The 24,613-nt window shown below is 42.8% G+C and overlaps 1 long non-coding RNA gene across 2 annotated transcripts; it reads right to left on the bottom strand.

Moving 5' to 3' along the window:
- Window positions 1–240: 240 nt before the first annotated feature.
- On the bottom strand, window positions 241–23,179 carry LOC141585487 (uncharacterized). 2 transcript variants are annotated; one of them, XR_012519049.1, is made up of 3 exons: window positions 22,415–23,179; window positions 9,277–9,435; window positions 241–1,814 (listed from the first exon to the last, which is right to left on the bottom strand). It is a non-coding gene; the product is annotated as an uncharacterized LOC141585487 (long non-coding RNA). The 2 variants fall into 2 exon arrangements; XR_012519050.1 differs by having other exon boundaries at window positions 241–9,435; window positions 22,415–22,481; window positions 23,016–23,179.
- Window positions 23,180–24,613: the final 1,434 nt, after the last annotated feature.

Below are 24,613 nucleotides of genomic sequence, written 5' to 3'. Positions count from 1 at the left end.
CATACAGCTAGTAAGTATAATAGAAATCAGGGAAAAATCCAGGGACTTAAGCCATTACTGCATGTGGCTCTTACTGAGTGCCTGGCCTCCTAACTGCTTCCATCACTGAGTCGTCAGTTTCTGGGGTCAGACGGATTTTTCAGCAATCACTCTAAATACTTGAATAATTTAGATTTTTAAACAGATCTAAAATAAAAGTTTAAAATAACAAAAATAGTCAGAAATCAAAGTTGTATTGGAAGTATCTTTATTACAGTGCCATAAACACTAATCCGTGAGACATATACACACTTCTTTAAAACACATTATCACAACCAGTTTAAATCAGACTAAGCAAATAATCACAGATGTGCCTAAGGATATAACACATAGAGATTTCCCCACAGCACTGTTTACAATGATCAACCAACAGAGAAGAAACCAAATGCCTAACAATGTGGTCCTCGTTCAATAAATTACAGGGGACTTTTCAAAAATAAAATTATTTCCATGATATGGAAGAATATATAACAATGTGGGAAGATGGTCACCATATAGTAATTGGATATACCGGATTATAAAAAAAAAAAATAGATGCTATGTAATCTGGTCTTTGTTAATGGCCGGTCAGATTCATGCACATTTATGGATATACATGGATGGATGGCCAGGTGGCTGGGAGTTCAGCCTAAATGGAATAAAGATTATCTCTGAGTGGCTAGATTACGGATGACTGTGGGGTTTGTGTGTGTGTGTGTGTGTGTGTGTGTGTGTGTGTGTAAATAAAGATATATATATATATTTATCAAAATTGTATAATGTTATATATGAATGCTTATAAATATTCTATAAAGAATAGATATTTTAGTCTATAAGAATAAATAAAAATAAGTGTTCTTCTAAAAATACATAGTGATTTTACCCTGGATTACATATAAAGAAACAAAGGTCTTCGGAAGCTCAAAGCCTGGGAGTTTGAGGCTGCAGGGAGCCATGATCGCGCCACTGGACTCCAGCCTGGGTGACAGAGGGAGATCCAGCCAGGAAAAAAATGATACATAAAGTTACATAGCAACATGAGCAAAAGACATCAGGATTGGATCCTTTGGTATCAAAATCTCAAGTCGGACCCTTAGCCACAAATGCAAAGTACATACTGCTTAACTCTCTGGAAAATTAAAAATGAGTTGAGTCTGTCTAAACAGGATGAGCTGCACCGTTAGTGAAGACTCTTTCCCTCCCTCGTACATAGTCAAGACAATTCACATGAAACAGTGAAAATGTTAAAAGCTTTTCTTACTGTCAGAGTAACACAAATGTAAACAATGTAAAGGGCCCTCGGTTGGTTTAATCTAAACAAAATATATATATATATTAAGCGTTCAGGCTAGCTGTACTTTTTTCCCAGAAGATAGACTCTTCATTAAACTTTTCACCTTTCTAAATTACTAACTCTGTATCCTGCACAGTGGGTGGTTTTCTTTCCAGACATTCTGACGTGGATCAGTGCAGAACGCAGGCGTCCCTGAATGGAATTTACAGCTAAATTTCACCAGGCGTATTTTAATAAGATTAGCATATCTTTGTCTTCCAACACTAAGTACCTTACAATTAACTGAATTCAGGCAGCATATTGTTTCATCAGAAGTGAGATATGAAGCCTTCATTTCCATATTTATTGATGTGGTATGTAAAAGGAGGCCTAAGTAAAAATTTCTGCATCTGGCCTGAGAAGATTTCAAGAACGAGGAGGTGTTTCACCTTGGCAGGAAGCTCATGTAGACACAAAATCTCGCCTCCTCCACACTGACTTCTTGACAAAGTCACCATGGCTTCTGCAGGGGGAGGGGGAGAGAAGAATTAATTGGCTAGGAAGGCCTCTGTGCTCAACTCTGGGGACTCCGTCTAGACAACAGGAAACTCGGAGGGCTTGGGTGGTGTCATCACTTAGGGGCTGCTAAGACCAGTCCCTCCAGAAATGCCCATGAAAGACCATGTTCACAACCTCTGGTCTTCCTTGATCCAATCACGTGACCAGATGAACACTCTCAAGAGCTGAACAAATCAAGATGTCGTGTTTTGGATGAATGCAAAATTAGCCAAAGATCTTAAAAAAGTGTTTCCATGATGTAACCACAAGAACATGATTTTTAATAAACTATAAAAATCAGGCAGAAGGGGTAGGAAAGTGGGCCCCTTTTCATCTTCAACTGTGTCCATCCTGGAAAGCACGTTTTGAAGAATCCAGTTAAGAGTCCGTCTACACAGGCATTACCCACCAAGACCTACCTCGAAGGGGAGAAAATTAATTTGGCAAATTGCTCAACTCCTTGCTAAAAGCTGTGAACTCGGCAGTTGCTCACAGAAGGGGCGGGCTCTGTTTACTGAAGGCAAGGAGCCGAGGAGGAAGCTCTTCCCAGGTATGAGGACCATCTCTTGATGCGTCTGCGACCGAGGGGATATGGAGAAATCTCCCTCCCCAGTCCCCGAAGCTAATTAACAGCAGCACTGCATGTACATAAACCCAGAAGGAGGTAAATAGAAGTGAGGGGAATTAGAGAAGCTGGAAGTCATCACACACAAGTAGCTGTGTGTCAATAATACCATACATATATATGTCAATATCATATTATTGACGATATATAGGCCATATATCATATATATATCGATAACGAAAGGGGTTCCAAGAAGAAAAACAAGTCAATATTTCCTACATGTATGAGTCATACTCTTTTAACACCATATTATTAGATAAAACAGGCTTTAAGTATAAAACCAGTGCCTCCCAAAATCAAGCAGATAATCATCTTCGCTGAATGAAAAACTGTGCCCTTTTGGAATAAATATTCTCTCAGAGACTAACATGTCATAATTAATTGAAACTTTGAGAGGTAGAGTTGACATAAACATTAAACCGTATTCATTTATTTGGATTTAAAACATGCCTATGGAATAATCTCATTCACTTTTAGGAAAATTGGGTGAACCCAAAGCTAAATATTTATAGAAGTCTCACTAGAACATCCAAATATTTAACAATAAATGAATTTGTTAATAAGAAAAGTTTTATGTATGTATTAATGTTTCACTGACATATGGGAAACATTTTGACAAATTATACTGGCCTGACTTTACTTGTCCGGGATGGTTTCTGTCAGACCAGTTGCTTGGCTTTCAACTCCTGCCAATAAGTAATAGTCATCTTGTAATTAATTTGTGAAATGCTTTAACAGTTTCTCTGACTTATAACCAGTTATTTTACCTGGCGTACTCCATTCATTGCCCACTATGATGAAGAGTTTAAATGTTAACCAAAAAATATTTTGCACCTGCGTTCGTTGCAATACAATTTCACCCAGTTAGTACAGCAACACTCACGAAAGACATAATATGTTCTAAAAATTAGAATCTAAATAAGGACCTCTCCCCAACACATACATCCCTGAATCAAGAAGCGTTATGAAGATCGTTCACGTGCCTGCCATTATTTATGTAGTCCTATGTCAAGACTTAGTGATCTCAAAATTCATAGGTAAACCCATATCCAATTACTATCACTGGTTCCACAATTTCAAACAAAAAAATTAAGAGGCGAACATTTCCTCAGAGAGGGTAGTCCCTCCAATAAATGTAAAATGATGACACAAGTATAAAAGCACAGTTCACGCCTGTCTTATCCTTGTTGGAAAGTGGTCCTCCTCCTTAGGAATTTGATTAATAATGGGGGGGTGTGTGTGTGTCTGTGTGTTCTAGAGTAAAACTGTACGTATATTAGACATGGTTAAAAAAAAAAAAACAGAGCTGACAAGGAGAAGAGCAAACAAATTTCTAAAGCCTGCAAGTTGACAAACTTTCACAAAAAACTACATTTTCATAAGTTTCAAAAGTTTTGTGTTTTTTTGAGACAGGGTCTTGCTGTGCTGCCCAGGCTACAGTGCAGAGGTGCCATCATGGCTCACTGCAGTCTCAATCTCCTGGGCTCCAGGTATCCTCCTGTCTCAGTCTTCTGAGTAGTTTGGACCACAGGAAGGCACCACCAGGCCCAACTACTTTGTTTTTTAATTATTTTTGGAAAGACAAGGTCTCACTGTCTCACTGTGTTGCCCATGCAGGTCTCGAATTCCTGGGCTCAAATGATCCTCCTGCCCCAGCCTTCCCTAAGGGCTGTGACTGCAGGCATGAGCCACCACACCTAGCCACGTTTCAAAAGTTAAAACTTATTTTATCATGATCGTTCTACCTTTTCCCTTCCAAGAAACAAATCAATTCAAGCATATTATTAGGCACAGCTATAAAGAGCTAATATGAGAAACCAGTATCACGTAATTATCACTAGTATTCAGTGGCTTTTTAAATAACTAGTTTATAACTGTTACAAGTTGTTATACTTATTTCTGTTTGTTTCTATTCTAATTGGTCAGTAAAAAGAATCAGGTCTTGCTCTGCTTTCTGTAAGTTATGTGGGCATGCCAAAGAGATAACTTTGGTATTTGGTCTGGCATCATTCCTTTCCCACAGAACCACAAAACATTGGAATAGACAGAGAGACAACAATTAAATGGTCAGTCAGTCCCTGCAGACAGTGGACTAGCTTATACACTACGCTGTAGAAACATCCGAAATTTTAAAAAGTAAAGATATTGACTAGAATAAACAGGAAAGGCAAAAATTTAATCTGTATTTGTGTCAGCCTCAAAATTACAATTCACTAGATTCCGAGTGTCTCACAATAGAGTAATTACCAACTAACTTTAGACTATGTTGAAATGATTTAGGAAAAAGGATACCATAACATTTCGTATGGTATTTGCAGAGAGACCTTGAAACTACACAAACAGGAGTTATGCCAGTTGGCCCTTTGGGCACCATAATGACTAGGATAAGTGTTGTATTTTCATGAGGATAAATTCCAGAAGCTTATCCTTACTTGCATCTAGTTTACTAGTCTTGAAGCATTCCACCTAAGCAGCACATGGGACTGAGGAAGGAGCAGAGGAAGAGAAGGTCTCAGCACACAAATATAATGCCACAAACACAATGAATCAAAGGTAAGCAACCCAGTGCCTGAGAATCATACCAAGTTCTTCCTTTTTGTCAGTTTCAAATTAACTGTCACTCATTTTGAAATAAACAACATATAAATGCAATCATTTTTCTTAAAAATATAAATGATACTCCAAAATTGAAACAAAATTTCCCATTAACCATCACTCCATCACACCCCTCTACATAGGTAACTGTTGCTATCAATCTAGTGTGTATCCTTCTGAACATTTTGTTATGAACATGCGTGACATAACTTACATGTATCTGTAGGAATTTAGTTTTCTCATGTGTATTGGAAGGTATAAGGTGTGTGTGGTTCAGCAATTGGCACATTTTTGTTGAAAATGTGTCTTTTGAGGGCCATACACATGAATCTTCCATCTCTTTAACCGCCTTATGGTATGCAACACACAAATTTTTTGGTTACCTCTATCCAATTAATGTACACCACCTAGTGTGTCCGCCCATTTTCACTCTGCGGTAAAGAACTACCTGAGACCGGGTAATTTATAAAGAAAAGAAGTTGAATTGGCTCGCAGCTCCATAGGCTTTGCAGGAAGCATGAGTGCGAGGCTTCAGGAAACTTACAATCATGGCAGAAAGAGGAGAAGTGCGTCTCCACAAGGCGGCAGGAGAGACAGAGAGCGACGGGGAACTGCCACACACTTTTAAACCATCAGACCCTGTGAGAATTCACACTCACTATCACGAGAACGGCGTGGGGAAAATGCCCCCATCATCCAATCGCCTCCCACCAACCCACTCTCCCAACATGTGGGGATTACAATTTGAGATGACATTTGGGTGGGGACACAGAGCCAAACCATATCACATAGTTTCCAATTTTCTTCTATTGTAAAAAAAAAAAAAAACCGAAATAAACATTCTTGTATATGTCACATGCACAAGAGACCCTCTAACACAGACATCAAAAAAAAAAAAAGACAACAGAATATGGGAGACGACAATGGCCGAAAGATTGTCTCCATCTCTACACGCACACTATTTGCAATGTGACTTTCATGTCCTCCCAACAAGAAATGTAGTCTTCTGGGTTTGGCCATGTGACTTGCTTTGGCGCATGGGACATGAACAAACATACCACAAGCAGAAGCATCTTGCTGGTCTTTGGAAGGCTGCGATCACTGTGCAGAAGGCTGGGCTGGCCTGCTGGATGGCGAGAGCCACGTGGAGCAGAGCCAAGGTGTCCCAGCTGAGACCCACCCAAACCAACCAGCCTGCCAAGCTCCCAGACCAGTGAATGAAGCCATCCTATACCAACCAGCTTCAGTTATGCTAGCAAAGACCAGAAGAACCGCCCAGCCAACTCCCAAGAGTGTAGAAAATAATAACAACGTAATTGTCTCTAAACTACTAAGTTTTGGAGTGGCCTTTTACACAACAGAAAGCAACTGCTTAAGACAGATAGAGTCCAACTGGTTACACCATTTTATACTCATACCAGCAGGCTCTGAGAGTTATTTCCTCAATAGCACAGTTAAAAAAAAAAAAATTATCAGGTAATTCTCTTTTAAGTGAAAAGAAAAAGAAATGCAACCAGCCAATAAGCATGCAAGAAGATGTTCTCTCTTCTTTCTACATCATGATTGGCTATCTGCTCTTCCCCATCACCTTATCTTCTCCAGCCTAACTGAATCCACAAATGAGCAGCTTGGAGAAGTGCATTGGCAGACATATCAACTACCCTGGGAGGTGACCACCCAGTGCCTACCATGCAGGTAACGTCTGATACCTCAGGTATGAATCTGCCAAAAGCTGGCAAACCTCACCAGGAGACTGCCGTCTAAAGTTTATTCCATCCATTCTAGGTCTGAGGTCTCATGCCTGAGCAGTCACGTAACTATGGACTTCAAAGCCAAATAATAGAACAGGGGCTTAAAACCTGTATTTTGCAGAAAGCCAAGGTTTCATGAAACCAGAAGGTTGAAAAAAATAAACACACAAATTTCACTTTTTGGCCGGGTGTGGTGGCTCACACCTGTAATCCCAGCACTATTGGAGGCGAAGCAAATGGATCACCTGAGGTCAAGAGTTCAAGGTCAGCCTGGCCAACGTGGTGAAACCCCATCTGTACTGAAAACATTAAAATTAGCCAGCTATGGTGGTGCACGCCTGTAATCCCAGCTACTCAGAAGGCTGAGCCAGGAGAACCACTTGAACCCAGAAGGCAGAGGTTGCAGTGAGCCGGAACTGCAACACTGCCTTCCAGCCTGGGTGACAGAGTGAGACTCTTCGTAAAAAAAAAAAAAAAAAAAAAAAAAAAAAAGAAAAGAAAAGAAAAAAAAATCACTTCTTAATGTGGTCTTCACTGTTTTAAACATACATTGTGAAAAGAAAAAAAAATAGAGTGTTCTCAGGGGATCCATAGAGAGACAGACTGAGCTGTCAGTCTGTCTACCCCAAAACACCTAAAAATGCAAGATAAAAATGTAATGCAAACCTCAATTCAGAAGATAGAGAAATCCCCAAAAGCAAGCGAGAGAGAGGGGCCTGACTGAAAGGCAGAGGGCGGAACAGTGATGGACAAGGAAATGGGCCCTTTACACTGGTCAGGTGGGACCGATGTGGAATTAAGCAGAACCAGGGAGAGGCTTCGACCTCAGTGAACAGGGAATGAGAAAATCCCTGCCTCCTAACCTGATCAGGAAACAACAATAGTTAGCTTATTTTTAAAACCAAGGATATGGGCAGGTTTAGAACCTAATTTATGCTGCACATCTGGTAGCAGAAACCATGTAGCCTTCCCCCACCCCCCCTCCTGCAAAACATCTGTACCCGTTGAAGTTATCATTTTTTTTTTTTTAAAGACAGGGTTTCACCATGTTGGTCAGGCTGGTCTTGAACTCCCGACCTCAGGTGATCCGCCTGCCTTGGCCTCCAAGGAGCTATCATTTAAGAGAGAGGGCATCACAAAGGCATTTTCAGGCTAAAAGATGTATCTCAGGAAGAAGGGAAGTGAAAGTGAACTCAGAAGAATGAAGTTAAATATACAAAGTAAAGTCAAGAAAGAACATTCTTGGACACACGGCTAAATCTGAGTAAGTATTGATCATAAAAAAATCCAAACAATAACAAGAATGATGACCAACTTGGATGATGAAAAACAAGTTGCAACTATGATATCAGAAAACAAAAATATGTAAGATGAGGAGGGAGTAGAGTCAAAAATCAATCTGGTGAATTATTAAAGAGGCCAATAGAGATATTGATTAAATTTGTCAAGTCAAATATGGAGGTTAAAAATTCAAAGGTCACTGAAAAAGGAATAAAAATAAAATGAGTAACTTCCGGTCTAGTCTCCAGTAAAGGAGACTAAAGAAAACTGAAAATCTACTTAAAGGCAGGAAATGACAAAGAAATAGTACAGAAAGAAGGTCTGTCCAAGGGAGAGCAGGAGAAAGCCTAAAAATACCGTTTATATTTTTATATATAAAGTATTATAATATTTCATCAATTCTGAGGTGTACATTTGTTCACATACTAACATTTCTGGAATCAGAATGTATATTTCAATTGATGGTATATCAAAATTGCTGTTAGCCATGCAGCGTTCGTGGCACGGATGTCAGGGACGATGTACACGTGAATATCCAAAACGCCAGCAGCAGAACCTGTATAATGGGTGTTAGCATCTCAGAAGCAAATCCTGAAAACAACAGCTAAGCAGTATTTTAACTCTTAAGCACCAAGCAGTGGTGGGAGGGAGGGAGAAAATGATGAATCAAACAGGTTTAACAACATTCCCAAAGCTGCACTCAAAAAGAGGTTTGTTCTACACAATTTCAAAGCCAGCTTAAGAGCCAATTCTAATGGCTTTCAATTCTTTTGAGAAATGCTGCATTCCCGATGGTCTTGATAGTGCAGAAACTGCTAGAGCCTGGAAAAGCACAAGCATTGGTGACCTTGAGTCAAAAACTAATTCAGAAGAGTTAGACTCCAAATTTAACAGTTTTTAGTAATAACTTTGTTAATCTATTTCACGTATATATATGCATGAGATCGACATATGATTTTTTTACATTTCTAATTAATCCTAAAAGAGCCCTTTTAAAAAGTTCAAAGTAAGCATTATGTCACCCTTTAATTACAAATTGTTTTCATTCTTAGTGGCACCTAAAATGATGCTGCATCTTAAAATCAATGATATCTTAGATTTTATGAAATACAATATAAGGTAATCATAATCAATGTAAAGAAACTAGACTTCCCCAATAAAATACAGATACTTACAAATGGTATTTTGAAAACACAGCTTTGGTGCATGCCTGTAGTCCCAGCTGCTTAGGAGGCTAAGGAGAGATGATTGCTTGAGCCTAAGAGTTTGAGGCTGTAGTGAGCTATGATCATGCCATTGCACTCCAGACTGTGTAACAAAGCAAGACCCCATCTCTAAAACGAAACAAAACAAACAAACAGAAAAAAGCTAGAAAGTGGGAGAAATATCTGAAAAATACTAACAATCACAACAGCAAAATTGAATACAAACATATAACCACCAAGAAAATTCACTTTAAGTGGTAAAAGGGAGGAATTATTAGGGACAAAAAGAGTTATTGCCTATAACAAAAGGGACAATTCACCAGGAATATAGAACAATTTTGAACCTTTATGTACCTAGCAACATAGCTTCAAAACAACAACAAAGAGTTGATTCATGGGAAAGAACCCAGAAATCCATAATTTAATAAGGAATTTCAGCTTACATTTCTCAATCTCAATAATAGATTCAGTGGTCACATATGCAACATACAGTAGTTAGAAAAGTCACATTCTGGTTTTTTGTTTTGTTTTGTTTTGTTTTTGAGAGGGAGTTTCGCTCTTGTTGCCCAGGCTGGAGTGCAATGGCGTGATCTTGGCTCACCGCAACCTCTGCCTCCCAGGTTCAAGAGAGTCTCCTGCCTCAGCCTCCCAAGTAGCTGGGATTACAGCCATGTGCCACCACACACAGCTAATTTTGTATATTTAGTAGAAACAGGGTTTCTCCATGTTGGTCAGGCTGGTCTCAAACATCTGACCTCAGATGATCCATCCACCTCAGCCTCCCAAAGTGTTGGGATTACAGGTGTGAGCCACCACACCTGACCAGAAAAGTCATATTCTTTTCAATCACACATAGAACATTTACAAAATTCATAAGGGCAAAGCCACAAAACAAGTCTCAAAAATATCTACATCATATAGAACATGTTCTCTGACCAAAATGTGATAAAAATTAGGATTCAAAAACACTGCTAAATAATTCATGGCTCAAAAAAGAAATTATAAAAATTGCAAAGATTCAACAAAACCAAAAACATATTTCTTGAAAAGACTAATAAAATGGACAGACTTCCAGCAAGATAACTTAAGAGAAATATTCAAATAGTACAAATTAGGAATAATGAGGAAATGAAGCCGAACATACCACAGGATTGTCACAGACCTTGTGACAAAGTGGTCCTGAAATTCCTGGAGGGGAAATGAATAAGAATATCCAAGATAGTTATTCTTGGAGGAAGAGGAAGATCAAGGTGTCCTAACTTATCAGAAACTAAGACTTATAAAATCTTAGTCATTAAAATATGTAGTATTAGTTCAGAAATAGCAAATAAATCAATGTAACTGAATGGAACCTGGGAGCAAGCTACATGTAAGATCTGAGTATCTGCTGGCAGTGATATAACAAATGAAGAGAAAGAATGAATATTCAGTGGCTGAGCTGCTATCTTAATTGGCAACATACATGGAAAAAAATGAAATTAGATACCTGTTTCACACAGTGACAAAAATAAACTCCATGTGGATTAAAACCTCAATATGACAAGGAAAGCCTCAAACGTTTAGAAAAAATAAATTGCAAAATTACTTTATAACACATTGGGAGAGAATTTCATAAACAAGACCAAGAAAAAAAAACCCACAAAGGGAAAGACTGATAAATCTGAGCAGATTAATAATTTAAAGATTTATTACTAACAATATAATAAAATAAGAAGATAAGCCATAGACTTAAAAAAAGATATTTCTTTTTTTTTTTTTTTTTTTTTTTTTAGAGAGGGTCTTACTCTGTCATCTAGGCTGGAATGCAGTGGTGCAATCTCAGCTCACTGCAACCTCCACCTTCCGGGTTCAAGTGATTCTCCTGCCTCAGCCTCCTGAGTAGCTGGAACTACAGGCCTGCACTGCCACTATGCCTGGCTAATTTTTGTATTTTTAATAGAGACAAGGTTTCAATTTGTTGGTCAGGATGGTCTTGAACTCCTAACCTCAAGTGATCCACCAGCCTCAGCCTCCCAAAGTGCTGGGATTACAGCCATGAGCTACTGCGCCTGGCCGAGAGTCATTTCCAACGCAAATAGATGAAAATCCAAGATTTTTTTAGGACTTTCCCAAGTTGAAACAAAATAAGCAAAAGGAGGAAAAAAAATGGACAAAGGGTAAGAACAGGAAACTTATAGAAAAGTTAACTCAGCTGATCGAAAATCATATAAAAATATGTTCATTGTCATTAGTAATCAGAAACACAGATGAAAACACTGCACTTCCTTCAATAACTCATCAGATTGGGAGAGTCTAATCTCCTGTTAGGGAGGATGTGATAAATCAGAAACCGCTACACATTTTCTGTAACACGTAACTTGGTCAACCACTCTGAAGAGCAATTAGGAATACTTAGTAAATTTTGAAGGTAAGTGTACCCTAGGCATCACCATTCAATTTCTAGATATTAGGTTGGTACAAACCTAATTGCGGTTTTTCCCATTACTTTTAATTGCACTTACCACAGTCAGGTTTGCACCAACCTATATATACTTTCAAGAAACTCCTGAACATGTCTACAAGAGGATATAATAAAAATTATTCAGCACTGAGTATCCTGAAAATGTAGAACCTATCACACTATTCATCAGTAGTGGAGTAGATTATATAGAGTGTGGCTTATTCTTACAATGGAATACTACAATCAGTTAAAAATTTTCAACCAGATCAATATTAAGCAAATGTTTGAATTTATAAAGCTATTCATAATCAGAACTTAGCCTGTAATCCCAGCATTTTGGGAGGCAGAGGCAGGTGGATCACAAGTCAGGAGATCGAGACCATCCTGACCAACATGGTAAAAATCTCGTCTGTACTAAAATACAAAAAATTAGCCAGGTGTGGTGGCACACGCCTGTAGTCCCAGCTACTCGGGAGGCTGAGGCAGGGGAATCACTTGAACCCAGGAGGCTGAGGTTGCAGTGAGCCAAGATCGCACCACTGCACTCCAGCCTGGCAACAGAGCAAGACTCTGTCTCAAAACAAACAAACAAAATAAATAAATAAATAATCAGAACTTAAACCTAGATATTTTATGTGTTTCTATGTTACAGTTTTATGCTAGATTTTGCTTGGAAGAGAGGGTTCAACTTTTCTACAATGTTTAAAAATTGTGATATGATAAGTGGTTGTGGAATGAGCTTCATCTATAAAACATGACCCTTAAAACCTATCTCGCATATCTGTCACAAGGCTTAGACCAGGGGTCCCCAAACTTTGTACACAGGGGGCCAGTTCACTGTCCCTCAGACCGTTGGAGGGCCGGACTATGCAAGGTGTGACACCCTTCACAGCCAGCGCTGCTGCCTCCACTATCCCAGACAGCGGTATCCAGTGTCACAGGCCCAGCACCGCCTCCAGTGCTGTACACAGGGATGGCGGTGATCAGCCTGTGACTCTGTGTATACAGCGTCCTGGACATCTGCAGCAGCAGTGGGCCTCTTCCGTGGGAAGCCCACTGCTGCATGTTTCCCCTATTATAAGACACCTCCTAAAAATAAGACAGCCCCCGTCTCTTGGGGGTAAAATTAATATAAGACAGGGTCTTATAATAGGGGAAACACGGTGTGTAGTAACATGGGGGGAGACTTTTGGGCAAAGGGAGGTGATAGGGGCCATTATGTTGTTGTACATTTGGGGGAGTCTGGGGGCCACTGTACTGTGTAGTAATGGTTACAGTGCTTTGCCTTTCTTCCTACTTCTGCTGTTATTTCACACTGCCTCCGGTGATGTGGGCGCCACAGCCGCAGACCTGATGTGCGTCAGATGACTCGCTTCTGGAGGCGTGACGCATGTGTCCCGCGTCACCGGAAGTAATGCTGTACGTGAGCGAAGCCGCACTTTGCCGGGCCGCCATGTACAATACTCCTCGCTCTGACCACCAACGAAAGAGGTGCCCCTTCCTGAAGTGCAGCGGGGGCTGGATAAATGGCCTCGGGGCACCGCATGTGGCCCGCAGGCCATAGTTTGGGGACCCCTGGCTTAGACACTGTAAATGCACAGAGATGGAGACAGATATCAAGGTAGTTGCAGTGACACAGTCATGAGGCAGACTGTCGTTGTCCACCCAAATTCACCTCCACTTCCCTTCTTCTCTTTTTTCTTTTATTTCTTTTATTTATTTATTTATTTATTTATTTATTTTTAGATAAGGTGTTTCTCTGTTGCCCAGGCTGGAGTGCAATGGCACAATCACAACTCACTGCCACCTTAAACTGCTGAACTTGGGGGATCCTCCTGCCTCAGCGTCCCTGATAGCTGGGACTACAGACATGCACCACCACACCTGGCTAATTATTTTTACTTTTTGCAGAGATAAGGTCTCCTTATATTGCCCAGGCTAGTCCCAAGCTCTTGGCCTCAAGTGATCCTCCTGCTTCAGCCTCCCAAAGCACTAGGACTGCAGAGGTGAGCCACCACAACTGGCCCCTTTTTTATTTCTTATAACTCTTAATTCTCTTCAGGTATTCACCCTCCTCCACATGGTCAGGTACTTCAGAGAAAGATGAACTAACCCCCAGCTCCAAGCATGGCGTAACCTGACTTCCTTAAGCCCATCCCATGCTTCTTGCCCATGATTGGTTTAGGGATGAGAACAACCTGATTCCACCAATGAAACCTGCCAGGAGACTTCTGGGAAGAGGCCGAAATCCTGCTGCTGTCTTGTGACTCTGAGGTCACCATGGGTGACACCCCTGAGAGGAACAGAGAAACAGAAGGAACCTGAATCGTTGATGACATTTTTGAAAATCTATATCTACCAACCTGGAAAACTGCCCTACTTTTATATTCCTTGTTTTGTAAGATGACGATTTCCGTTCTGCATGAGCCAGTTTGAGTTGGATTAACTGTTATTTCTTGCTGAAACACCCTAAATTACTTTAAAATAAAGAAAAAGAAAAGAAATGGGAGCAGGGGGCCAGCCCAGTGCCTAGCGCATGAAGGACCTGCTGACTGTCCATGGCAGCTGAGATTATTATTCTATTCCACCTCACTCATCCAGCCTCTTCTCTGACCATCCTCCAATACATGAACAATGTAACGCAGATCAAACTACCTTCCATCCTTATTCTGGTCACTCTTATTCTTAAGTAAAGCAACTATTCCCTATAGTTACCATTAGCATAGAATCCTAACTTCATTTTTTTCTAAGTACAGTTTTTATTGCCCACTTGGGGGATTTAGGAACAAGGTTGATATTCACCAGTCTGCAATTATGAATTATAGGTTAGGATTCTCTCTGTTGAGTTATACCTACATTTTCTCCTCTAATCAAAAAAAAAAAAAAAATCAGGATGTTTAATTCCGATAGACTACCTTCCAGCAGAAACCTTGGGTATTTTATTACCACAAGACAAGCCAAACTCCGATAGAATCCTAATAGAAATGAATCCTTTCTGATTTTTGACAGGTAAAACATGAGGCAAAGTTTTCTGTTATGTTTATTTTTAGATTGGAGGACAAGGTCAAGGAGTTAACAAAATTAAGAGACAATACCACAATCCATATAGAGATAGACATCTTTTTCTGAAATAGGAATCCAGAGACCGCATGGATCCCAATGGAAGACATAATGAAGCCAGTGCAGTGGCTCACGCCTGTAATCCCAACATTTTAAGAGGCCAAGGCGGGTGGATCACCTGAGGCTGGGAGTTCCAGAACAGCTGGGCAACATAGTGAGACCCTGTCTCTAAAAAAAAAAATCACTCGGGTTTGGTGGCATGTTACCTGTAGTCCCAGCTACTCACAAGGCTAAAGTGGGAGGCTCTCTGAGCCCAAAGTTTGAGGCTGCAGTGAACTACGATCGCACTACTGCACTCCAGCCTGAGCAACAGAGCAAGAACATGAAGAACCTGTCTCTTAAAAAAAGATCTTTCACCATGAGCAATGCTGTTTGCTAAGGCAGAGACTCTCAGATGAAGGTGAAAGCAGGAGTGGAATTGTAGGGCTGGGCACGGTGGCTCATGCCTGTAATATCAGCACTTAGGGAGGCTGAAGTAGGTGGGTCACCTGAGGTCAGGAGTTTGATACCAGCCTGGCCAACATGGCAAAACCCTCTCTCTACTAAAAATACAAAAATTAGCTGGGAGTGGTGTCAGCTACTCGGGAGGCTGAGGGATGAGAATCACTTGAACCCAGGAGGCGGAGGTTGCAGTGAGCCGAGATCGCACCACTGCACTCCAGCCTGGGTAACAGAGCGAGACTCCATCTTGAAAATAAATAAATCAATAGCCACGTAGGTAAATCTGGTTCAGATTGGGTAGCATAGGGGAATTCCCTGGTAGAAACTCCTGTAGTAACAAGTCCAGCAAGCACATTCTACTAAAAGCTTGCAGGGAAGACTTAGTAAGCCAGGAGCCTCCCGAACAAGCAACTACCAAAATAAAGACAATCACCACGATAAAACAGAAACCACACTTGAAAAAAGGCTCCACATGCCACCAACATCTTCCTGAGAACACTGAATGATTCAAAAACAGGAATCTTGTACAGAAAGTAGGATGGCTACATGATAGAAGAAATATAAAGAACGAATAAACCGTAGAACTTTCATGAGGGCATAGTTCTTTAGAAACTGATTTGTTTAGGGGCATTAGCTGCAAAGAACAGAATGTACCCACAGACTGAAACACCACCTGCTCCTCCTGCATACTATGTTCTCTGCAGGTTCTTAGAGGCTGTTATTCCTCAACCCTATGAGATTCCGGAAAACATACAGGTGAGAAATACATGTTCATCTCTGACAGTCCTGATGCTTCCTACCTGTTTAGTAAGGTGTTCCTGCAAGTAATTACCCCACGGGGAGTTTTTGGAGAGACAGGGACATAAGGAAACATACAAACCACCCAGCTCATTCTGCTAGACAGAGTCATTCTTTAGCCTGGCCTCGCTTAGAGGCCCTACAGGCAACTGGATTTCTTAAAGCGGGAAAATACTCGTAAGCAAAGCAAATTGCTCCAGTGAAATAAATAATTGGAATCTTATTAGCAGATCCCAGATCCCACCTGCATGAAATTTATGGGGGAAAGAGGAGGAGAACGGACTTAGGTTTTGCTGTTAATTAACACACGATGAGCATGTAAACCTGCTTCAACCACCACTGGGCTACCAAGCATCTGACCTCAGGCCACGGAAGTTAGACACAAAGAGACAGGGGCCTCTTGCCGTGTGGTGCCGCAGTCCCCAGGGTTTGGGGCATACACCCTTGGTGGTCTACACAGGGTGAGTCCACTACCCATCTTCCTTACTAGCAAAACCCCGATTCTGTCCAAGTGACCCCTCATGGCCAGGTCAGCCTCAGTGATGTGACTTGTCATCCAATTCTGAACCATGAGAAACGAGAGAAAATCAGCTCCGGGAAAGCCTTCTTGGCACTGAAAACGAGACACGGGGAGAATGTTCCTCTTTCTGCCTCTGAACGCGGGCATGTGAAGATGTGAGCTTCAGTCTGTAACCACTCTGTGATTATCAGGGCACCCAGCCAACATACCAGGCTGATGGAGAAAAAGATGGAAAGAACCCATCTTGACAATGCGTGGAGTCAGAGAATTAGCCAACTTTGAAGCCAGCCCACCTCCAGACCTCAGGGAATGTCAGCTAAATATCTTTTCAGGCTTCCTGTTACTCCAAGATTGTAATAGATACTGAGTTCTATAGACTCCAAACGTAACCTGTATAAACATATGAACTATATGAACAGTTTGAATGCAAATGAAAATATTTCTGTCCCTGGAATATACTTGCTGTTGTATTAATAGCAAAGGCAGAGGTGATTTCTTACCATTGTGATTTGTCAGTGTTTTCTCTTGTGCCTAGAATTCTGCTTCTCTTCTCAAATAAACTCCTGATCCTTCTTCAAAATTGCTGTGAAGTCCTTTCCCAGCTGTTAGTGACATTCACATGTCCCCTAATGCTATTTCTGTGTACTATGTAAATATCTACTGAACAGTATTGTACATGTTCACCTGTGGCTGTCCCATGGGGATTTCCTCTAAAAGACATAATGTCTTATTCATCGTCACACCCTTGCACTTAACACAGGGCCTGGGACTTAGTTGGTGTGGCAGTTTTTAAATATGACCCCCAAATATTTGGCGTTTCTTCCATTTTGTGGTAGGTCCACGTCCCTGCCTTTGAATCTGAATGCGCTCCTACCATCAGAGTGGGGTGGAAGTGATGCTGTGTGACTCTGAGGAGGTGTCATAAAAAGGGGCATGCAGTATTCAGCTGGTTCTCTTAGGATGCTTGCTCTGGGGAGCCCACTGCCCCCCACCCTGCTGCTATGTAAGGAATCCAACTACTCTGAAGCTGCCATGCTGGAAAGGTCACGTGGGTCACTCCAGTGGAGAGTCTGCCATGCTGGAAAGGTCACGTGGGTCACTCCAGTGGAGAGTCAGTCAGCCATGCTGGAAAGGTCACATGGGTCACTCCAGTGGAGAGTTGGCCATGGTGGAAAGGTCACGTGGGTCACTCAATTGGAAAGTCTGCCATGCTGGAAAGGTCATGTGGGTCACTCCAGTGGAGAGTCGGCCATGCTGAAAAGGTCACCTGGGTCACTCCAGTGGAGAGTCGGCCATGCTGGAAAGGTCACATGGGTCACTCCATTGGAAAGTCTGCCATGCTGGAAAGGTCACGTGGGTCACTCCAGTGGTATTACGTGGGTCACTCCAGAGTCAGCATCAACAGGCCGCCACTGGAGGTCTCAGCTTGGTTGTTTAGCCTCCTCAAGCCTTCAAATGACCCCAGTCCTGTGGCCAGGTGAGTTCAACTACAGGCCAGGCACGGAGCAACACCTGCCCGGCGAGCCTTTCCTAAATTCCTGACCCTTAAAATTAGGAGCAAAATAAAATGGTTGCCTTAAGCCACCAAGTTCTGGGATCACTGCTGTACAGTAATGGGAACCAGAACAGTTGGTACTAAGTAAATATTTATTTGCTTATTTTGAATGCATTCTAAACTAGAATTTTTCAAACTGCACCTTGACAGACAGTGTTTTAAGAAAGCAGGCCCAGAGTTCATCACACTGTGATATTATTTCAATAAGCTGAACATATTAATGCATCATTTTTTTCTTTTATCTATGTTATTATTTTACTACAAATTATACTTCCGTATACTATAAAGGTAACCCCATAGAAGTACACTTGTTTCCAAGAGCAACCAAGACCCATACCAAAAAATAATAATAAAATGCTGTCACCTCTAGGAAACAAAATGCTGTTTACTTGAATCTGGTCAAAGACAGAAACAAAGTAGAAAGAAATGTCATTGTCATCCCACCATCTCCATGTCATGAGTGCCCTCATAATTATTATTTGCATTACTGATGGCAAATCGTATTACGGTTTCAGACTACCCTTTAACATGGATCGTTGTTACCAGATATAAACTCTTGCCTGGAACAATTTTTTGATATAAAGTTTCCTGCACATTCATAAGCAGTTCAGAATTGGAATTCAAAATTTTTTCTTGCATTATATTTAATTTTGTCAATGAAAAAAAAAAAGGTTATTCAGAGCGTGACGTAGGCTTATTTTAAAAATAATAAAAATGAAAACAGGCCAGGCATGGTGGCTCACACCTGTTATCCCATCAATTTTGGAGGCCGAGGCAGGTAGATCACTTGAGGTCAGGAGTTCCAGACCAGCCTGGCCAACATGGTGAAACCCTGTCTCTACTAAAAATGCAAAAATTAGATGGCCATAGTGGTGGGCACCTGTAATCCCAGCTACTCAGGAGGCTGCGACAGAAAAATTGCTTGAACCCGGGAGGTGGAGGTTGCAGTGAGCCAAGATAGCACCACTGCACTCCAGCCTGGGTGACAAAGTGAGACTCCGTCCAGAAAAAAAAAAAAGAAAGAAAACAAACAAACAAAAAAGTTACATGGATAGGCTTAAAAGAAACACAGAAACTAAAACTCCAGAATTGCATCCGTTTTTTGGTTCATTTCTTTGTTTGTTTGTTGGATTGTCTGTTTTTGAGACAGAGAGTCTCACTCTTGTTGCCCAGGCTGGAGAGCAATGGTGTGATCTCTGCTCACTGCAATCTCCACCTGCCAGGTTTAAGAGATTCTCCTACCTCAGCTTCCCATGTAGCTGTGATTACAGGCACCCACGACCATGCCCAGCTAATTTACTGATATGTTGAGATGTCCCCTCTCGGCTAAGCCCCTTTTACTCAGGAGGTCTTTACTGGACCTGAAAGCTCCCAAACTCATGCACAATGCATCCCATAATAAGAGCATCAAAATCTGGCAAATACTCCCATGTAAATGAGACAAAAATTAAATTTTTTTTTTTTTTTGAGAGGGAGTCTCACTCTGTCACCAGGCTGGAGTGCAATGGCGCAGTCTCAGCTCACTGCGACCTCCGCCTCCCGGGTTCAAGAGATGCTCCTGCCTCAGACTCCCAAGTAGCTAGGACTACATGCGTTGCGCCACCATGTCCGGCTAATTTTTGTATTTTTAGTAGAGACAGGGTTTCACCATATTGGCCAGACTGGTCTCAATCTCTTGACCTTGTGATCTGCCCACCTAGGCCCCTCAAAGTGCTAGGATTACAGGCGTGAGCCACCGGGCCCAGCACAATTACTGACTTTTAAAACAAATTTTAAAATAATTATCAAGTTGAATAATGACAGTGCAGTCGCTGTATTCCAAAGCCGCAACCGCATGTACGGTGAGCATGAGCCTGGCCGCCAGCGGCACAGACGGGCCTGTTATCTCCTCTCGTGCACCTTGGCCTGATGACAGCAGACACAGCAAGGAGTATTTCCTTCCAACAGGATCTCTTTCCCAGCAGCGCAGAGGGCAGAAGCAGCAGCACTTCAATCAAGTTTCATGTTCATAAGGAAGAATATAAAAATAATCTCACCCATTTAAATCTAGCAGAGATTGGCCGAGGCCAGTTCACCTCTACCTCCCCTTTTATTTATGGAGTGAGAGACTCAAGACATAACCCTTTGAAAGACGGATTTTTAAAACACCAAGATGCCCCAGTATTACCATGAGAGGGAATTTTTTGTTGTGCGTTTTGTTTGTGTGTCTTTTGCTTGAGACGGGGTCTTGTTCTGTCACCTAAGCTGGAGTGCAGGCATTATCATGGCTCATTATAGTCTCAAAGTCCTGGACTCAAGTGATCCTCCCACCTCAGCCCCTCAAGCAGCTGGGACTGCAGGTATATGCTACAGACCCAAGTAACTTTTTTTTTTTTTTTTTGAGACAGAGTCTTGCTCTGTTGCCCAGGTTGGAGTGCAGTGGTGCAATCTCAGCTCACTGCAACCCCTGCCTCCCAGATTCAAGCGATTCTCCAGCCTCTCCCCAATAGCTGGGATTACAGGTGCCCACCACCATGTCCAGCTAATTATTGTATTTTTAGTAGAGATGAGGATTCATCATGTTAGCCAAGCTGGTCTTGGACTCCTGACCTCTACTGATCGGCCCACCTCTCTTCCCAAAGTGCTGGGATTACAGGCATTGAGCCACCGCGCCCGGTCTTTTTTTTTTTTTTTTTTTTTTTTTTTGTAGCATCGGGGTCTTGCTATGTTGTTCAGACTGCTCTCCAACTCTTGGCCTCAAGCAATCCTCCCACCTCGGCCTCCCAAAGCACTAGGACTAGTGAGAGCCATTGAGCCCAGCCAGTTGTAAGAGTTTTATATTCTCTAATAACATACTACCTGTTTTCTTGAGCAAAAATAAGCTTTAAGAATAAATATTTGGCCTTTATTTATTTAGAGACAAGGTCTCACTCTGCTGCACAGGCTAGAGTGCAGGGAGGCAATCACAGCTCACTGCAGCCCCAACCTCCAAAACTCAAGTGATCCTCCCACCTCAGCCTCCGGGGTAGCTGGGACTATAGGCACACACCACCACACCTAATTAATTTTTATATTTTTTGTAGGGAAGGGGTTTTGCCATGTTGCCCAGGCTGGTCTCGAACTTCTAGGCTCAACTGCACCTGCCTCAGCCTCCCAAAGTGCTGGGATTACAGGCATGAGACACCATATCCGGCCAATATTTGGCATTTTATAACACCTGAGAAATTGTATTAGTTACTAAAGAGTTCTTCATTGAATCTTTGGAACGTATCATTCTGTTAGTATCTGCTAGGCCCTCTCTTCCACCCAGATTCTTATATTGTATTTTTCGATGGTAAGCCACTGGAACATGATTTCCCCAAAGTTTCTTAAATTTGTTACACAGTATTGATGGTCTCCTATCTAACTCGGTAGCCAACATTTGTAAAACCTTCGCTCCTTTGAGGTAGATTCCTGATTCCAAATGTTTATATTATTTGCTTGCAGGCTATTCAGTAACAAGACATCTGTTCAGAAATCCCTTTAGAAACTTCCCGACATTATTTATGTCACTACTAAAGCTATTTCCCCTCCCCTAAAAAGCAGCTGCTTTACATACAATGAAAACATCATTATTCAGCCATGGTAGTTGATTTATGTTCCGGTTTCTTCTAGGTAACTCATCATTGACTTTTACACACTCACTGGCTACAGAAGTTTTTCCCTTCTCCTCTGAAAGACTGTCAAATAACTATTTAACTTAATAGTAAATGTAAAATGCTATTCTTATGTTCTCTCAATTAAAAGAACATTTGTCATGATTTTTATGTAACTGATTTTAACCTCACAAATCAGTAAGATCTCCCAAATAGCCAATATGATTTTTGAAAGTCTGAACCTCAGTCTGCTTTTCTCATGCAAACTTAGTATACTTACCCCAAATTTCCACATTCCACATCATCAAATCTTTCATCTTGTCTCAAAAGAAAAAAGAATTTAAAGCCAATTAAGAGCCAAAATCAACCATTTTCAGCCTCAATTTTCAAATGTCAGTTTGTTTTTACCCAGTTCTAGCAAATTTATATAGTGTAATTCTAAACTTCACTATTTGACATTTCCCCGTGGAAGAAAAGCAACAGGAACTTTTCACCATCTGTGTTGCTCTTGGAAACCAGCCCCTCCCATCTGCGGTGCGGGCAGTGCAGCACCCTGGCTGGTCTTTGGGGCTCTGCCTGCCCCGCTGTGCGCTGCTCAGCGCTGGAACTCCGGCACTTACCTGCAGCTGAGCGCTCTGGAGGGTCGAGTTCTGGAAAGAAGGTGCCAACGGCAGAGATAGTGACTTTCTACATTCAACATACAAGTGGGAATTCCGATTTCCAGGAAGTGGGAAAGGAAAAACAGATTGTTTAATCAAGCAAAGGTCGAGTCTGCATTTTTGAATAGCCCGTTTTCTGCTGAATCAGCTAATTATTTCTGAAGCCTTTGAATTCCTACGGACTTTGTTTTTTCCAAAACAAAAGTGGGAAGGAAGTGTTTTTCAGTATTAGAGAAGTTCAACTTGACTAAAATTTAAAAAATAAAAAAGATAGTGGGGTGTAAGTATCGCCTGGAGGATATGTCTTGGAGGGCGAAAACACAGAACTTGCCAAAAACGGGGCGCTGAGGGGTGCGGTCTGACAGTCTACTTGTAAATATGTTTCATAATGAGGTTGCTGAGCTACAGAAAGCAAGAGGAGGAAGATACAGATTCCATCAGCTCAAGGAATCTGCAAATACTGCTGGTTATTTTTATGACAAGAGTTGTTTTTGAACCAACCACCACCAGCTACCACCACCACCAGCGGCGCCCCGAAAACCGAAACTGGCCTCAACTGTACCTTTAATTCTTTTGCTCTGTCCCCACGCCCTCTGCAACTTTTGCCCTCCAGCCGTACTTGTCCCGGTATGAAACCTGGCAAATGGCAAAAATCTGGAAACAAGAAGAGTGAAAGAGCGGAGAGAAAAGGGAAGGAGGGAAGAGGGGGAGGATGGCGGAGAGAAAGGCGGGAGAGGGAAGAAGAACGCTGAGGGGGGGGAGGGAGGGGGGAGAGGGAGGGGGAGGAGGGAGAACGAGGGCGTGGGGCGGGGGCGGGGGGCGGTGAGAGTGAGAGAGAGAGAGGACACAGTCTGCCACCCTCCTGGCTAACTGAGATGCTTGTTCCCGAGATTACAGTAATTACAGCCCCAGCATGAGTTCCATACAAGCGCTAAATGAAACAGCACATCAATTAAAAAATAAACACTCCATTCCAGGAGAAAGACAGCCCCCTGGGACGCCCTAACGAGCGTAAATGAACCTGCCGGGCCGCGGGCCCGGGCCGCCCGCAGCCCCCCTCCCGGCCCGTCTTAAGGTGGCCGCGGAGCCGGCGGGGGCAGCGGGGGCTGGCGGTGGCCCAAGCGGCTGCTAAAAGCAGCTCGGGTCCGGCTCCGGCCTCGTGCAGAGCGCGGATACGCGTCCCGGAGTCCGCGCCAGGGCGCAGCGCCGCCTCCCACCGGAGAAAAGGAGGCTCTGGCAAAAACGTGTGAACTTGGGATGGATGCACAGACGTCCCGAGAGCCCAAGCGCAGGCAGGGAATCCAGCCCCGGAGTTTCCAGTCTGTCCTATTTATAAGTTTCGGGGTTTGTTTTGATTTTTAAAAAGAAATGGAATGATTTCTTCCTAAGAAAGCACGGCGTCCCGGGGCTTTCCATATTTTAACTCACCTAATTATCAAAACCCTCTTGGAGATCGTTGCTACGATCACCCAACTCTCCAGGTGGGGAAACTGACGCTCTCGCGGGTCACGCAGCGGAGGCGGGAGGAGAGTCCCAGGCGGGCATTTGTCCCCGGCGCCCCCTGCGCGCCCAAGGCTGGGTTCCCGGGCATCTCACCTGAGACGTCCCTGGTCCAGCCCCGCTTTAGAATGACTCGACTCCCCCCACAACTCCAAGTCTCATAAAGCATCGTTCTAAGAATCCCAAGGAGGACCCCTTTCCCCAGGTCCTCTCAGCGTCGAGCCCCTGCAGGGCCCCGCGCACTCATCTGCGCTGTCCCGAAGAGCGCGAGACCCCGCCGCCCGCAGGTCACCCGCATTCGCGGAGGGTGCCAGCAGGGGCTTGGCTGGTTTGAAACGCGCCGGGGAGGCGCACGCTGCACCAAACCCGGTCCCTGTCCCCAAGGGCAGACTCGGGGAAAGGGGACCAAGACCTCAGACGCACTCAGCGCCGTGGGGACAGCCGTGGCCTACGCTCTGTCTCCGCGGTCAATCCCAAGGTTACCAAAACTCTCCATCCGCAGAGAGAGCGCACAGCGGTGCGGACACTCGGGGACTGCCTTAAGGAAGGCTGAGCCCTGGGAGCGCGTGGACTCCGCCCCGCCGCCCGGCGATTGGCGCGCGGGGCTGGAGGCGGAGACCGAGTCCGCGCTGTATAAATATTCATGAGCCGGCCGCGCGG

This window comes from Saimiri boliviensis, chromosome 8 (assembly GCF_048565385.1).
Source record: "Saimiri boliviensis isolate mSaiBol1 chromosome 8, mSaiBol1.pri, whole genome shotgun sequence".
Lineage (NCBI taxonomy): Eukaryota > Metazoa > Chordata > Mammalia > Primates > Cebidae > Saimiri > Saimiri boliviensis.
The sequence above is the reverse complement of the archived record's forward strand: the minus strand, read 5'-3'. Positions and strand labels throughout refer to the sequence as shown.